At 40.9% G+C, this 16,234-nt stretch overlaps 2 long non-coding RNA genes across 4 annotated transcripts in view; one reads left to right on the forward strand and one right to left on the reverse strand.

The window, feature by feature from the left end:
• The window catches only part of LOC135424734 (uncharacterized), a 301,350-nt gene that overhangs the window by 218,259 nt on the left and 66,857 nt on the right, over positions 1 to 16,234 (reverse strand). For both annotated transcript variants that reach the window (XR_010435332.1, XR_010435331.1), the window contains exon 2: positions 15,035 to 15,091. This is a non-coding gene — a long non-coding RNA (uncharacterized LOC135424734). The remainder of the gene's footprint in view (positions 1 to 15,034; positions 15,092 to 16,234) is intronic.
• LOC135424739 (uncharacterized) lies at positions 10,731 to 15,608 on the forward strand. 2 transcript variants are annotated; one of them, XR_010435333.1, is made up of 3 exons: positions 10,731 to 10,812; positions 11,752 to 11,890; positions 15,447 to 15,608. It is a non-coding gene; the product is annotated as an uncharacterized LOC135424739 (long non-coding RNA). The 2 variants fall into 2 exon arrangements; XR_010435334.1 differs by lacking the exon at positions 10,731 to 10,812 and adding an exon at positions 11,332 to 11,450.

The following is a 16,234-nucleotide window of genomic DNA, read 5'->3' on the forward strand; positions in this document are numbered from 1 at the left end:
GACTAGAAGACAATAGCAGATGGGGTTTTTTTCTTCTTAACTCTGTCCTATGAAGCAGTAAATTGCCTAGAACAGAGGTACCAGCCATCCATATGAGCCCAGCACACACCATTTCTATAGGAAATAAACAGCCAAGAGGGATCAAATGAGGGGAGAGGAATCAATGAGTCGTAGAATCAACCAGGTTGGAAAAGACCTCCAAGATCATCAAGTCCAGCCCTTGGTCCAACACCGCCGTGGTTACTAGATCGTGGCACTAAGTGCCACATGAAACCTCCTCTTAAAAACCTCCAAGGATGGTGAATCCACCACCTCCCTGGGCAGCCCATTCCAATGTCTGATCACTCTCTCTGTAAAAAATTTCTTCCTAATATCTAAGCTAAACCTCCCGTGGCACAGATTAAGATCGTGCCCTCTTGTCCTACTGCTGGTTGCATGGGAGAAGAGATCAATCCCCACCTGTCTACAACCTCTTTTCAGGTAGTTGTAGAGAGTGATAAGGTCTCCCCTGAGCCTCCTCTTCTCCAGGCTGGACAACCCCAGCTGAGTTGTTTAGTCAAACCCTTGAAAATCTAAAGTCTACATAGCACTGCCATTTTTAACTTTGCCATATGATTCACCTTAGCTGAGATTCAAAATTTGCTTGTCTACAGCAGCAGTTTTACATGTAGTCTGTGGCCTAGCTAGAGCACAGAGCTGCCCCCTCTGCTCCTCTCCACCTTCTACCACAGCACGTCCCATCTTAACCCTCTGGCAACACCATCTGTGAGACCATGATATACACCAGGGGATGTTCATATATCCGCTACCGATTGCATTGGTGCAGCTGAAGTAATCTGATTTGTTTTGGGGTTAGGACTGATAGTTGGGACTGTCCTCTAAGCTTTTACATGGAATTAACTACACTGAGGATGTACATTTCTACTGCCATTGCTTAATGACTCAGGCCTCTACAAAGCTGTTGTAATGTTACCATAAACTGAGCTTGCGTGGCAAGCTTTTGCAGCAAGGGGGCTACGAGGGTGGTTTCTGTGAAAAGCTGCTAGAAGTTTCTCCCATGTTTGACAGACCCAATCCCAGCCGGTTCCAAGACCAACTCAATGCTGGCCAAGGCTGAACTATTAGCAACAGTGGTGCCTCCGGGATAACAGATTTAAGAAGGGGGAAAGGAAACCCTGGCAACAGCAGCCAAAGTGAGGAGTGAGAATATGTGAGAGAAACAACTCCGCAGACACCAAGGTCAGTGAAGAACAAGGCAGAGGAGGTGCTTCAGGCACTGGAGCTGAGATTCCCCTGCAGACCATGGTGAGGCAGCTGTCCTCCTGCAGCCAACGGAGGTCCACGGTGGAGCAGAGATCCACTTGCAGCCCACAGAGGACCCCCATGCTGGAGCAGGTGCCCAATTTTTTGACTCTGTGGAAAGGCCATGCTGGAGCAGGCACTTGGAAGGACCTGTGGACCCATGGAGAGGGGATCCCACATTGGAGCAGGTTTGCTGGCAGGGGACCCACACCAGAGCAGCCTCTTCCTGAAGGACCACACCCTGTGGAAGGGGCCAATGCTGGAGCAGGTGAAGAGTATGAGGAGTCCTCCCCCTGAGGAGAGGGAGCACTAGACACAATATATCATGAACTGACCACAGCCCTCATTCCTTGTCCCCCTGTGCTGCTGGTAGGGAGGAGGGTGGAGAAAAACAGGAGCAAAGTGAAGCCCTTGAAGAAGGGGGAGTGGGGAGAAGGTGTTTTAAGATTTGGGTTTATTCCTCATTATCCCTTTTGGATTGATTGGCAATAAATTAAACTAATTTCCCCAAGTCAAGCCTCTTTTGCCCATGACCGCAAATGGTGAGCGATCTCTCTCTGCCCTTATCTCCTCCACTCAAAAGCCTTTCATCGTGTTTTGTCTCCCCTGTCCAATCAAGAAGAGGAGTGATAGAGTGGTTTTGGTGGGCACCTGGCATCCAGCCAGGGCCAACACCACAGACCAACATGAGAATGCTCCTGGTTTGCAAAAAATTTCAGATTTTTCTTCTGCTTTCTAAAGAAAGCATTATGCAAAAGCTTTCAGATGATCTCAGAAAATGAAAGTGCTTTGAAGGATCTGTTTTTCAGAACAAAAAAAATCAGATTTCTGTTCAAATCTCTGAGTCATCATTTTTACACATGTACAACATGAATAAAATATTTTAGAAACACTTGGCCTTTCTTGTTCTTTCTAAAATAATGTTACTATTATGACTGCTTCCCACCAAGATTCCATGCCAACAAAATGCTATCCAGGTTTTCTTTCCCACATGGATTCTGATCTTCTGTGGGGTAGGGGAGTTGATGTGGGATGCGCTAAGCTTCAGTGTAGTCCCTGGGTATTGCACCACTAGTTTGCTCCCAGTTGCATTAAAATAACTCCAAGTTGTTCCAGCAAAATAGAGCTACAGCTGAAAGTACCACAAACAAGTTCTTTAGAGTCGAGAAGTTGTGGCTGCCTCACAGTGTTCAAAACCAGGTTTGATGGGACTCTGATCCGTCTGGTCTAGTGAAAGGTGTCACTGCCCGTGACAGGGGAGCTGGAACTAGATGATCTTTAAGGTCCCTTCCAACCCAGACCATTCTATGATTTTATGATCACATCAGGAGAGATCTGTCCTTAAGCACTTCATAATATCTCAGTCTGAAGTACTTTCTTATAACACAATCCTTGGTTCTTCCTCCATGCAATGAGGAAAACAATTGCATTAATGAAACAAACTGCATTAATGAAAGTTTTAAAGACAGAGGTTATAATTTTTTCTACCTGTAGTGGTTGCTAGTTGTTTTCTTCAATATCTTAACAGTGTGAAAAGGTGACTAGCACTTGATGACAAGACATCTGACAGAGAAGTGTGAAGCCTGGAAAAAGGTCAACCTGTGTTTCCTTAATTAAAGGCATGCTACTCAGCACACAGACTCTTGAAGCTCAAGGGTTGGTATTAGAGGAACTTTATGGTCAACTGTTCAGTCTGTAAACATTCATTGCATTTATCTAGGAAGCCTCATGGTGGAATTGATTTGACAAACATACTGCCACTACTTATCAGGTTATTCTTGTCACTGATGTGACAAAATAATTCATGAAGGGATTTTAAACTGTTTCTGATTTCCCTCCAGCTAGCTGTAGTCTCTAGCAGTTAGAAAAGAGCAGTATGGAAGTACTTGAGGCAAAAAGTAAATGTAGTTTAATAACCTGAATATTATTTAAAAAAACAAAAACAAAAACAAACAAACAAACAACTTATCTCAGAGAGCCTTTAAAATTAGTCTGTTTGTGAAAGTGCAGCATTTCTAGAGGAAATTTGGAAAATGTACAATTCTACTTGCATTAATCAAGGGAACCAGGAAAATTGGAATTTCACTGCTTTAGAAGAGTGAGGTAAAACATATTAACAGAATAAGAATAAAGATTTTAAAAACAACAGTCTGAATTTTGAACTGAAAAATGTAAGGCTTGCAGCACACCAAATATATATTTGTTTAAATTAAGTTAGATACATAGTTGTCACCTCAATCTGAACAAATATTTCTAAAAGACTTTTAGAAATATTTTTTTATCTTTTTTTAGAAACCAGACCATAACCCAATCCAGTCACTGCCTGGCCTCACCAGGTGCAGAACCACTCTGAGCTGAGCCACCAAGTACCAGGCTCCCACCCCAGGTGCCCAGGGGTCTACAACTTCTCTGCATAAACTCCCAAAGCACCTGACCCAGTACATAAATTCAGAGTACATTTATTTCTTTTTGACTGATTCAAGTTTCTCTCAAAAAAGCTCCACAAAGTCCACAAGAACAACAGGAGCAGATGAATCCTGTAAGTTGTCATCAGGCACTCATACAGAAGAAGGAAGGCTCCTGCCCAATATTTCTTTGTTCCTAGAAGAGTAGGTGCATCTTTTATGGTTTTCACAACCATTGGATAAAACATTTGTTTCCTAAATTTCAGGTCAAGACTGGGTAGAACTGTATCTCTCTCTTGCATAGCCAGAGAGGAAACAGCAGGGGGAATTTATCTCCTTTATCTCCTAGGCATTTACTCCCAAACACGTGACACAGTCATCATCATCCAACTCTTGTATAAGAAAGTTTATCCAACTTTCTTCTTGTATAAGAAAGTTTAATGGAAAGAAGTTAAAACTTAGATAACATATCTCTAAGAACTCCCAGACCTGGCAATCAGTCATTCATTGACTCTTGCAAGGCTGTTCAGAAATTCTTGATCACAAATGTTTTCAACAAGGTAGAATGAGCTTATAGTTCTTACTCCTACATATATAGATAATTGTACATATGATACTTCTCAGGCACAAAGATAATATTGTAATTGTTTTAATGGAATAACTTGAATTATTTAAACTCTCTTTTTCTGTTATTTATGGCCAAAAAACCCCCAAAACCAAAGATGGTATCTTTTTTCCTCCTGTTGTTAATATTTCATGCTAGAAAACTTAAATATTTATGCATGTCGGGAAAAGAAGAAGTTATTTTCTTTCAAAATGGTCTCCCTTCAGAAGAACAGCATGGTCTTTACAGTTACTCCTAAACCAAACTAAATTAGATGCTTTCTTTTTACTGCAAAACCTGCTCTTGCGCCTTATTTCCACTGGCAGATATAAGACCACGAGGTTAAGAATACAGCCTAAGACCTCTCTCAGACCTTCAGTTCAAAGGAATTTTCTAAGCATAAGATTTGATTGCTTCTTTTTTTTTTTATAATGAAATAAATTTAGTCAGGTTTTGACTCAAAACTAAGTACTAATCAAAGGAACCATACTACCAAAGCAGAGAGGTACAGAAACACTGTCACTGGTTTTCTTAATCTTGACCACAGAAAAGCTTTCATTCCAATGCACACAAACTGAAGGCTTTTCTGTTGATGGTTAATAAGTGTCTCTACACCACATATTTCAATGCAAAATGTTAACAAATCTTTAAGTACTATGATAATGAAAACACAGAGAAGGATCTAGTTTTTCACCTGTATTTTGCCAGATAGCACAAACCATGGTGCTCTAGTGCAACTCTAACAGTCTAATCGTGCTATTCATGAGCAGCTGAGCAGATTACTTTAGCAGGTAGTTTTTCTATGAGGCCTTGAAGGAGAATGGCAACTCCAAATTGAAGGACTTAGCAGAATTAAGGTTGTAGGGTACCAGTCTCTTACCTTGATACCTCTTACACTGAGTAGACATGTAGTAGTTTTCTTCTTCCTCAGCATTACATGTTGGTGAGTTTTAAGTAGTTCAACATGGCAACTCTAGACAACACTCTGGTCCACATACCAGGTACTTTTGGCCTTCTGAGACATCTAGAAGCCACAAACAAGCCCTTGCTAAACTTTGCTGTCACAGATAAATTATTTGCCTCTTGCACATCCTATTTATTCTATATCTCTGCTGAAAGGTTACCTTCCAAAAGCAACACTGGTAGACAGGAATGTGTGCCTGTACCACAGGCACAATGCCATATGATCTGACACAGTACAGCTCCATCTCCTTTTCTTAGGCAGGTATAGCTGGGCCAGGTAACAGGAATATCTCCCATTGCCCAGTACTTCCCTCTACAATGTCTGTACCTTCTCATAGGGGCAGCCACAGAGGATGTGTATCCAACACCTCAGCTGCCACAGTTTACAAATGTTATCAGTGTAAAGTGGGACAGTTCAGAAGCAACTAAGATTCCTGTTCAGCTCTCCTTTCCACCCTTTTTCTACGGAGGCAGGGCAGACCCTGTTGAGCAGCAGCAACTAAATCTTCTTACAAACATGAGCCATTATTAGTCTAAGCTGAAATGCCGGGTTATGCTCTAAGGGAGTTTTGATGTCGATACATATTGCCTTTGCCAGCTCCAATATGGATGCTAGAAATTCCTACAGAAGAGCAGAACAGATAGCTGCAGGTAGTAACTTCTGAAACGGCCACAGCACATTCTTTTAAGTCATCTGTAGCACCCTTTGTCTCCTATACATAAATCCTAGGCACATGATACATGATGCTCTGGATTACATTCAAGAGAAGACACATCTAAATCTCAGTTGCTATAGCAGCAGAGAAATGTATTACTTCTTTTCAAGTCAATTGTAAAGCAGCACATTCCAGAATTCAGTAACATTAATACTACTCAAGTTGTAGTTTTTTTATTGCCATGCCATGACACCCTTAACACCTCAGGTTTGCACATACAAACAGTAAAGTTGTAACTACACCCTGTGTAGGCTTGTCTGAGTCAGCTTGAAACCAGCTCAGGGCACTGTTGTGCTGATGCTTTAAGACTACACTGCTGTGAGAAGTGGCAAGCCACCCTGCCTGCTGTCAATCTAAACTTATAACTACCATTCATCTATATTAGCAGGCAGATTCAATTCAGCAGACATCTGTCCAAAATCTACCGTAGGCTCAAGAAAAAAGACAGGACGAGCTTAAACTTTTCTTGGTGAGCCAATGGACCTCTGGCATTCAGGAGTACTGACTTCAGTCAGCGCCAACAAGTACCAGCAATGCTTCAATTACAGCAGCTTTCATGTGGAAACATAAAAAACTTTCTGGAGCTAAAGCTGCTTTATATTGCCACATCTTTATTTCTTAAGCGAGTTTGGCTACTTCCCGAATAGGTCAGGTGTACCTGAACAAGCTGCATCCACTCTTCTGACTACAGTGTGAGAAAAAGCACGCTCAACTAGATGGAGTTCAAATGCCACAACCGAAGCTAAAGATACTATTTAAAAGCAAACAAACAGAAAAAAAAAAACAAACTAAACAAAGAAACAAAACCGAAACAAAACCAAACAAAATCAAAAACAAATCCCTGAAAAAGAATCCTTCTCGCAAAGTTCAGGGCCTGAGCTGTTCAGAAGTAACTGTCATTCCCAAGGTTTGGGGTTTTTTTTTATTTAGACTCTTTCAACTTCTTCACAAATCTCTTCATTCTATTCTGCCATTTCATATGAAATGAGATAGATGTATTGCATTAGCGTCCTGTTCAATGTCTACCAAGAATCAGACAAAGAATGGAGATCAGAACTGACACTCCTCTTCAGTGAATCTGTTCCACATAACATGATGTTAATTACATTCTAGCCAAATTACATTTTTCATCTTCAGCCATGGATCAATTCTCAGGTATTCTTACCTCCCCAGGTTTGTTGGTTTGGTTTTTTTCAACAATTCTAAACACTATGCCTGGAGGTGGTAGATAGATTGCAAATTTCATGGCATTTACCTTTTTTATCAGAGAAAGTATTAGAAAGGTATGAAGTGCCTGTGAACAGTTTAGTACCTCGTCAGACCAGATATAGACCTCTAGTCACGTAGATACTGAATTCAACACCAAAATTTTGTACATCCCAGCTTGAATATATAAGGTATTTGTATTTGAGGAAGCCAGAGTCCCGAGAGCTTGGAAAAGAGTCTTTATACAGATAAGTTTTCTTTCAATAATTTCTCTATAACAGTAATTCTGTATTTAACCTTCATAAAGCAAAAAAAAAAAAACAAAACAAACAAACAACAACAACAAAAATTACCTTTTTGAATGCTGGAAAGGATTCACTATGTCAGCTGTATGAGTTAATGTTTGCGTATGGTAAGAGATCTTTCTTTATATGTATTTAATTTCAGAATTCTCTATAAATCTTAATGTTTTGGGTTTTTTTTAATTTTGCATTAGATGATTTCTAAAGGATGACTGTGATGATGAGAAGCACAGGTCCGGCTCAGAGCTGAAATTGTAACTGCACAAAACCTGACTTGTATGGAGCTGCACGGGAACCTTTCTGAATCAAGTGCTTAATACAAGAAAGTACTTACAAAACATCTATTCTAATAACAGATCCTATTCTTTCAGGCACCACATTTAGGTGAACAAGTGATTCATTCCATTCAGTGATCTATTTTTGAGCTCTGAAATAGCCTTACCTGAAACTTTGGTTTTATACAGACTTTTTCATACAACAGTTCTTGTCAACTGCTTGGAAGTGTGTATCTTTAAAAACTACCCAGCCATAGGTAGGTCTACACCACCTTAAACAAGTGCACTAGCAGGTGAAAAACATGCAATTTGACATAAGATGTCTGAGAGGTTTTCCATGTCTTCACCATAAATTGCTGATAAATTCTGGTTTTGGTTTCATGCTTTACCAAGTGAGTAACTTGGCAGGTCCGAACACATGAATCAGAGTACAGAGAATCGGTATAAGGAAAAAGTCCCTGGGATTTGCAATTTCCACAATGTCTCTTCTAATTGCATTTTTACCCCAGCTGAATTGCCTGCAATTAACAGTTTTGCCTCCCCTCTCTTTGACACTGACTTAATCCCTCAAGAAGACAGATTGTTGCAAAAATTGCTCTTGCCTGGAAAGATAAAGACCTGAGTGCCCTCAAAAAAGGGCAGGGAGAAGAATTTCTTCCTCTGGCTTTTTAGGAGTGTAATAATGCATTTGTGCTCGTATCTTTACTGAAATGAAGGCCAGGGACTTCCCTAGTGGGTAGTAGTTATCAGTCAGATGCTATCATTTTCCCCCAGACTCCTCATCTCAGACCTACAAGGATAACACCCCTAAGTCATTTAGTACAGACTCATTTACATGGAACACAATGAATTAAGTTGACTCCAAGGTCTCAGCTATTTAAGAGCAAAACTAGACAAAATCATGTTCACATAGCGTTTGGCTGGCAAGGTTTACTGTAATAAAATAGCTTTGGATATTTCCAATTAAAAAATTTTATCTTTCTACAACCCCTTACCAAGCCAGGTGCAATTAATCCATAACAAAAGGGCACAACTAGCAAAAAAAGGAAATTTAATAGCTGCGTCACAGGCAGCTTCATTCTCCTTAGTTCAAACACAATAGAAATCACATCCCAATTTCCATATAGTGAAGACAGGTTAATTTCCTTCCACAGTGTGTTACTCTGGACAGCAGTGCTGCAATGCATGTCATAGTAGAGCAGAAGACAACAAAATTTAAATATATCCCTGTCCAAGTAACTATTAGTTCTTATCATGTTCTCTATCTTAGTGCTAGTCAACATGTTCCTATTCAACACAAGAAAAGACAAAAGTAGCACCTCAGAGTGATTTGCATCTGATAATCATGATAAGACCCATACCATGATCTCAGCTTGAAACCTTAATGGAAGAGATCCTCTAAGCCTCACCAGCCCAGCTTGAAGTTTACATTCAAACACAGTTCCCAAATTCAGCCTTCTCTGCCACCTCAGACAAGAACCTGTGACTGGGGATTGTAGTTTAGGAAAAGCTTCTGGAGAGCTACAGAAAGCAGAAAATATTCCCATCTCCAGCATTAAAGAATGGCCTTTTACCGGTCTACAACAGGGCAGGTATGAAATTGGAACAGGATCACAGGTGAATAGCAAACTCCCCAGTTGGCAGGAACAGATCCCTCCAAACGGGGTGGCATCACCTGTCTCTTTTTCAACCATAAGAGCAAACTCTTTTATGCACAACTCAATTCCATAAATAGTTTCCCTCTCCCCTAAAACTTCATCCTCAATCATTCCCATGCACTTGCAGTTGCTTTGCCTGTAACACACAGTTTTGCATTAAAGAATAATAGTTTTGATAAGTGATCTCCAAGCCTGTGTTATTTGTGTAACAAGCAGGGATCAGGCAGGAACCGAGATTAATAACTAACCAGATCAGGCACAGTAGGAGCCAGTCCTCCCTCCCACTCCACAGCAGGCCAAAGATTGGAGGTTCTTGTTTAATGAGGTTGGCAACAGCAACTGCAATAGGGTGGAAAAAGTAGAATGTCTCACTGCGTGCCAGCTTTAAAATCAACCTCCCCAGGGTAAGCATGCAGACAAGGAGCCTCTCTCAGTTTTGCATGGGCCCTGATTTTGAGCCCAGGGCAGCCTGCTCCTCCTGCCCAGATCTGTCTGCCTGCACTGCCATGGCCACCCCCACCTCCATCCCACACCTTCCAGCTACACCTGGCTAAAACAACCTCGTGTCGCTTAGCGGTGCATTGCTACCCCCATCATATTGTTATGAAGGGCACTGACTGTAGCTCATTATCACAGCACTTAAATGAGAAAAAAATTGCCCAACAAAGGACTAATTATCTTGCCAGGCCCAGGGCACATATGCAGATAACAGGAGAGAGGAAAGCCTCTGGCTCGGGCTGAGCTCTCCAGCCTCAGAGAAGTTTCATTGCAATGCCTTTCCCCCCTCATAGCGGGCTGAAAAGCCATCCTACACTCACTGACAGCCTGGCAGCTCAGGGTCATCACACCACACAGGGATGCTGCAGGGTGTCCAGGGAAACATTCGTCCTTACAGCCACCCTCATGCTCTCTCATGCCAGACACAGTGCCAGGTGTTGCCCTGCCACAGCTGGTATAGGTGGGAGTGCAGCAGGGCACCCATCTGACAGCAACGTCAGTGTTGGAAATCGAGGAGAGACAGAGTCCCAAGCCCACACCAGGAGAAGTGTCAGAGTTGAACTGAACCAGAAGAAAGCAACAAACTCAGAGGTACCCCTAAATACAGCCTGAGGTAGAACAACCACTGCCATGTCCAAAGAAACCTTTACTACCAACATTACACAATCCCTGGCAGGCTCAGCATCTGAAGTGACAAACTTTCTCCACGTTTTTCCATGGAGAGGAAAGCGACATTCCACAGTCTGATGTCACTGTTGGTGGTGTTCTTATAAATGAAAGGTTGCCCTGTGAACTTACAGTGCTACATGGTGTATATTTGGAAAAAACCAGTTACCCCTTACCAGCACTTTGCTGTCTGATCTGCACAACATATGCAGGACAGGTGAGTGAGGAAAAACCCAACATGTAAATTCGCACGTGCACGAGGAAGCACTCAGAGATCAGCTCTGCCCACAGACAAATGGGGAAGCAGAGGTGGCAAACCTCCAGAGAAATAGTGCTTAGCTGGAAAGGCTCCCTGGAGAGACAGGGTTTGATGCACCTCCAAGACCCCAGGCTGCCCCTGTGTCAGCCCTACTGCACTGTTTTTTTGCTGGGGTAGAGTTGGTTTTCTTCACAAGGGCTAGTATGGGGCTATGTTTTCAATTTGCGCTCAACACAGTGATGATAATACAGAGATGGTTTTGTTATTGATGAGCAGTGATTACACAGAGCCAAGGCCTTGTCTGCTTTTCATACTGCCATGCTGGCAAGTGAGTTAGAGGTGTATGGGAAGCTGAGAGGAGACACATCCAGGACAGGTGATCCCAACTGACCAAAAAGATATTCCATCCCATATGACATCATTCTCAGTATATAAGGCAGAGTGAAGCAAGAGGAAGAGGTGGGACATTTGGAGTGATGGCATTTGTCTTCCCAAGTAACCTTTACGTGTGATGGGGCCCTGCTGTCCTGGAGATGGCTGAACACCTGCCTGCCCATGGGAAGTAGTGAATTCATCCCTTATTTTGCTTTGCTTGTGTGTGTAGCTTTTATTTTCTCTTTTAAACTGTCTTTATCTCAACCCATGAGTTTTCCGGGTTTTTTTACCCTCCCAATGCTCCCCTCAGTCCTGCTGGTGGGGGAGTGAGCAAGTGGCTGCTTGGACTTGGTGGCTGGCTGGTGTTAAATCATGACACCCATCCAACAAGCTACAGCAGTTTCTGGAGATGCATTCATCCAGTTGATAGATACCATCTGGTCAAAGCCACCAAGGCTGCCCATGAACTCAGGGTCATGGAAAACTGAAGCCTTGCATCCTCTTCCCATCTCACCCCTGCAGCAAGGCAGTGAGAAGTGGCCTGAAGAGTAGAACACTGATATTTTCTTAAATCAAGGATTGTCCCGGAAGTTTCATGTGCTGAAGTGCTCAGAAAGCAAAGCTCAGAGCAAGTGTCTGCAGTGAAGCATCTGCAAAGAGGGTAAGTTTAAAAGAATCCCCAAAGGTGACTTTTGCACTTTGTATCCAACACCATGTTTCACCTCCACATAGTCCTGCTTCTTTCAAGACCAAAAGCAGAAATTTCACAGTGCCATCAGCCCACTCTATTATCACTTATAGCACCTTTTTATTTCAACATTCTCCACTGTTTCACTTCCTCTGAAAATCTATACTTCACTGTCTCAAGAGCGTTATATCCAAGTTCAGTTGTAAAAGTACTTAGAATTTGAAAATAAAACCCGTACCAATAAGGATTTAAAATTACACAGCCACCCCAAAGAAGAGGTTTATATAACTTTTTTTACAGTTTTATTCGCTTTTCTAATGAATATAATTGAGCGGTTCATAACATATTTGGATGTTGAAAAGGAAAAAATATTTTATTTTGTTATACTTGTGGTGTTAAAAAGTGAAGTATTTTTAGTTAAAATTAAGTCTATTTTAACTTGACTCCTTATTCCACAAATGCAGAATTGGTTTCAGGATTCCTCAACTCATTCTAGTAAAAATCTTCTGTTAAGACCAGAAGTGGCAATTTAAGTGCTTCACAGGGGCTCTATGCAGGAAAGGATATTGAAGTAGTAAATTTCTGGATTTTTGCTTTTTTAAGAATCTGGAAAGCAAGTCACATGTAATTGCACTACTGAGCCTCTTACGGGGACTGGAAGACATAGCTCAGGTTAAAAGCCACGGACAAGATTAAGGCCTATATCAGTACTACAGTTAGTAGTTGGCCTGCCCAGGGCAGGCAATCCTTTATAAACTCTGTGACCTCTTTGGAGGTTTTAGATGGGAGCAACAGGGCACTGATCAGTCACCTAGTACCCATATTAAAACTTTAAAGGGAACAAAGAAAACAACCTAAATTATCATCCTTTTTATATGCAAACTATGGTAAATTGGGAGATAGAAGAAGCATCACAGTCTGAATTGTTTTTCCTCTTTGAATGCTGGCTGCTACTCAGTACAGTATGTTCCATCTTCAACTTTTTTTTTAGAAGGCACATAGGAACTTCAGAAAAACAGCACATGCTTGCAGAGAGAAAAAAATCCTGAAGGACTGGCAGATACTTGTGATTTCTGAGCATCAGCGGGGTTTTCTAACTACAAATTGTTCAGATGTTGTGGGCTGTCTATTCCAAGCTTGTTGTTTTCCTGCTCTTTTTCACAGATTTAGAGTCTCTGATGAATGCTATGTGTACCAGCCCAGATGCTCTATTCTAGCTATAAAACAGTTTTAATCAGCTAACTGGATAAGAGAGCTGAAAATAGTGCAGCTCTTTACTCTTTATCAGCTTAACATTTTCCAGTACACAGCTTTAGACTCCAAGAAGTACAAACCAGCCCAGTTATAGCTGACATACATATTCTGGGGCATTGTTTGATGTTGCTTTAATATTGGATTTAAAGAAACTAGGATTTAACTCTTTGTATTGTCATTCTAAATGACAGTTCCCAAATATCAGCTAACTGAGCACTTAATTATTAGAGCAATTACTTGCAAATTAACAGACTGTTTGTAAGGATTTGGCCTCTGTTTCAGTTTTAGAAAAGACTCAGGGTATTTGTGCTTTGTGTCTTAAATCCAAATTCTATTTTCTAGACTCTCTCTAAACACTGGAAAGAGCCTTATTGTTTGGCCTTTGTCAGTTTTTAGATGAACAGACTCACGAAGTAAGTCTTGCCATTACCAAAACTATTTATCCAAACGTCTAAGATCAGGAACAGAGATCAAAACCTTCTCCAGTTCTAATCATTGAAGAATCAAGTATCAAATAGCACTCATTTTAAGACCAAAATAATTTTGACACGTTGAATCTCTCAAATCCCTAGTGGCACCATGCCTTTTGGCAAAGCTTGTAACACTAGTCATGCCAATAAAGCAGTTTGAATTGAGCTGCCTTTTTGCCCAATCCTACTAAAACCATAGGAATTGGTTCAGACACAGAGGCTCAGCTGTCTCAATGAGGGCTAAAGCTACCAGCCAGTCTTGACAATGGCTTTTTTTCAAGCCTGGCAAAAGGAAACCTAATGCAAATGTTCCTGTTCTTGTCACTGGCCTGGGAGGTTTTTATCTTTCCAAGCTGTCTGATTTTCCATGTGTGTTCACATCCCAGGACATGTTGATCAGTTTCAACCAAATGTGCCAGAAGGTGAAAAGTTCCACATAGTTAAGGGAATAGAAAGGAAAACCTTATTACAATCCAGAAATCCTTATAGGAGGAAGACAAACACCTCAAAAACAGAAAAAGATTCCCTCAAACCACTTTAAACATTAGAAAATCCATCAAGAGACACAAACCTTAAGAAGCTACTATATAAAAGCCAGACTCTGTCTCATGGAACTACTTGACTTAACAATAGTTGAGGGGGCTTTCCTCCTTATTGAGAAGATTTTCCAGCCCTAGGAGGGACTGGATACTGGTGTGCTGCTCAGCTTATTGTAAAAGTAGAAACACCATACACATTTACCTTAGGCATTTGGCAAACACTCTCTGTGAGAAGTGTTATATCAGAACCTGCCATTTTGTGACTCACTCAACACATCTGTCTAGATATGGCTGTCATTTTTATCAAAACCAAATATTAACACAACAATAATTGCTCCCTACACCAGTTTCAAGTGTTGTGTAAAAATGTGACACCTTCTTCAGGTTTTTCATTATTCTGCATTGTCACACCACCAGCCGTAACACCAGGTACATGAATGTGCAACACCATGGACAAAACCTTGGTAGTGTTTTGATATTAAAACAGTGACACTACTTTGGCTGCAATGTATGATCCCTATGAGAGATGCAAATGAAATTTATTTTCACCAGTCCTTCCCAGTAGCAGTTTGATATTTCAAGGAAATAATGAAATAAGTTTTATTCTACATATTTAAGTAGAATATGAAGAGCAGCCAAGGAGATGAGTAGGGAGATATGCCAAAGTGTAGGGGTTTTTTGTCCAGCCAGTTCAGAATTGCACTGTTATCGATCTTGTTTAAAAACAAGATTGGGTATATCTCTATCTGTCAATTCCCTCCTCCTTATCCTCTATTTCTCTAGTAGGACTCCTCTAATCCACTTGGGAGCAGCAATCATACAGAAAAGAGTCAAACTGATAAAGTTTTCCTTACCATCATTCTTTTTCCTCTTGCTGACCCAGCATCTCATACATTCTCTAAGTCTTTCGCCTGCAATGTAAATGAGCAATTAATTCAATCTAATATTGTAGCATCCTGATGAAATATCTTTTTCCCTTGCTGAATTCTTATCTTATGGGACTTATTCTCCAGTTCTGCAGTAATCCCTTCCAGGATAGACAATCTGCATTTAGAAGGGACATTAAAAAAAAAATAAACCACTTAAAAACAAATTAACTCCTCAGTTTACGTTACATACTAGAAAGAAACAAGAGAGCTGTGAATTCATAGGAGAGGTATATTTTCTTCCCTTTTTCAGTCTGCTTTGACTCTATTCTAAACAAAGGAAACAAGGTTCTTCCAGTTCCCCCTTATTGAGAGCTGCTCTGTAATTTATTTCTTACAGAAACTTCTGAACGGTTGCAGACCTCAGGAATTCTGCAGGTGTATTGAACTGCAGTGCTGCACACTTTCAGAAGTACATTCAGTTATGCTACAAAAACTTTTCTCTGTGTCTGGATCAATAAGGCTCAACAGAGTTTTAGTTATTAAAGAGTTTCTAATGTAACTCTGATCTCTTAAAAGTGTCAGACATACGGATTTCCCCTGGCAAAACTCCTCATGACGTAGTAGTCTTACCGTAACCAGAGAGGAAGGCATTATAATTTCCCTGATGTAGACAGTAATTGCAGTACATACCACAGCCTGGGTTCTGCTCTCATTTACGTCTCACTTATTCACCAACTGTGGTAAGCCTGCTATTACTACGATAATGCACATCTGAAGGTCCCTCAAATCACAGCAAAGTAAAATTCTGAATTGAAAGAAAGGACAATTCACTATCAAGACTTATATATCTCTTTTTATATAAATATGGAAACAGGAAGTAGTTGTGATCTATTCACAAATACTTATATTCCAGTCACATACATGGTATTCCTGACAGTAGAATTAGTCTGAAAGCTGGCTATTATCAGAATCTGATGCAGTCATAAACACTGCTATCACACTCCAGTAGCTTCTCGGTTTCTGGCATACATCCTAAGTAGCCGACCTGAACAAAACAAGAAAAGCAAACCAAAACAACAGCAAAAGAAAAAAAAAGCACCAACAAAATATACACCCCCCACCCAAAAAATTTATTTCAGAATAACAACTCTGAGGAAGTTTGTCTAGCCTCTCTGAAAGCCGTTA

This window comes from Pseudopipra pipra, chromosome 1 (genome assembly GCF_036250125.1).
Source record: "Pseudopipra pipra isolate bDixPip1 chromosome 1, bDixPip1.hap1, whole genome shotgun sequence".
NCBI classification, from domain to species: Eukaryota; Metazoa; Chordata; class Aves; order Passeriformes; family Pipridae; genus Pseudopipra; species Pseudopipra pipra.